Source organism: Acartia tonsa, chromosome 10, assembly GCF_053477335.1.
Source record: "Acartia tonsa isolate MP-2025a chromosome 10, ASM5347733v1, whole genome shotgun sequence".
Taxonomy (NCBI): domain Eukaryota; kingdom Metazoa; phylum Arthropoda; class Copepoda; order Calanoida; family Acartiidae; genus Acartia; species Acartia tonsa.
In genome coordinates this window covers 550,674-552,633 of record NC_137269.1, presented here as the reverse complement: position 1 = coordinate 552,633, position 1,960 = coordinate 550,674, and positions in this window count along the sequence as shown.

Below are 1,960 nucleotides of genomic sequence, written 5' to 3'. Positions count from 1 at the left end.
CAGAAATTCCGTACGTCTATTTATAACAAACAGATTTTTTACTTTTTTGACAACAAATTTTTGTTAGAATTATCCCATTCATCTAATTTTTGGTCTAATGATTCCTATTACAACAAGATACTGTGTTATAAGCGAAGCATCTTTATAATTAAGTCCTAAAAACGCCAGTATGTCCTTAAACAATATGGTGTATTTAATCAGTTTTGCAACAAATTTACTAACAGTTTTCTATAGACTTATAATTAAGTTTATTTAGTTCTGACATTCTATAAGTGTTAATGTTCGTTTGTCCTTACATTTCAGAGCTTCGCAATTATGGATGTTGTCATCCTTGTTATTTTATCATTTCTCAAAACTTTTCTAAAATACGATCCAATACATGATTTTAAATATAGCTAAAAGCCAGTTCTAATCCAGCGAATATTAATCGGTTTCAAAGTCATACTTGAATTAATTACAATATTAAAAATTCTAATTTGTTGAGTTATGTATAAGTCATCCTTGTTATTTTGAGCTTATTTTCAATTTCAAAGTTTACTTAACTTTCGTGGTAAAAGTTTCACAACATAACATTAGCTTATATAATATCATTACTGTGCTTTTAAAAAGCTTTTCTATAATTAGGGTACGTCTGTATGTCCGTAACGGTTAGTTTTTTCGTTAATTCAAACAGGTTAGAATTGTTCTATTGATTTCAAACTTTGCATGGTGATTCCTATAACTGTTCGGTACGATTTAGAAAGCGCGGTAACTCTATAATCGTTACCAAAAAGTCCTACGTAAATTTAAAACATGTTGCTTTTTAAGCTTTTTTAATGAGATATAATTATCCTCTTGATCTATTTTTGGAATACTGTTTCCTATTACAACAAGGTCCAATGTTATAAGCGAAGCACCTCTATGATTAAGTACTATAATGTAAGTATGTCCTTGTTAGACTTGCTTTACTGTTACACTATCAACATAAGACTTTATCATTAGTCATATTATTATGGTTCTATAACGAGTTAATGTCAAAATGTTGAAACCTCTATAATAAAGTAGGAAGGTTTTGTGTTTGTCCGATAGATCTCGAAAACCACTGACCCAAATGGATTATCTAAATTAAGGAAGCTTTAAATATACCAGTTATGGATTTGTATTATATAAAGTAGGAAGGTCCGTCCGTACGTCTGTCCGTAACTGATAGCTCTTATCGTTAATTTAGGCATGTTGGAGTTATCCTAAAATTTTGAACTTGGCATGGTGATGCCTATGGTAGTTATGTAGGAATTAGAAAGCGTAGCAAGTGCAAATCTATTATTGTTACCAGAATGTCCGTGCGTCCATTCAAACATGTTGTTTTCTTAACTTCTTTGACAACAATTTTCAATGTGCTATAATTATCCTATTCATCTGATTTTCAAATGCTGATAGTATAATGTTAAAGGCGAAGCTTCTTTATAATCAAGTCCTAAAACTGTAAGTATGTCCTTAAATTAACAGTTTCCTGTATTTAAGCAATTATAATTTTATTTAGGCTTATACATTTGAAGTCGGCTTATTCAGTTATGACACTCTTCAATGTATTTTGTCCTACCATTTTGGAGCTTCGCCTTTATTGATGTTGTCACCCTTGTTTAAATAAGCATTTAAAAACAAAAAATACAGATAATCATATCACTATATTGAAAAGGCGAATAGGTAAATTATAGAATTTACCAAGATATCATGGAGACAATAATTTTTTTGACACATTAAGCTTTTTTTTGATGTTCATAATCGTCCTATACACTTGGATTACGATAACAATACAATGATTGCCACCCCACTTTTATATCTTTTGATATGTAATTTTCGGATGGTTTATATTTCGTAACTAAAGGTGTGTAACTTATTTTTGTTTCTCCTTCTCTTTCACACTTACTCACACACACACACACACACACATATACACCCACACACACACACACGTGTATAT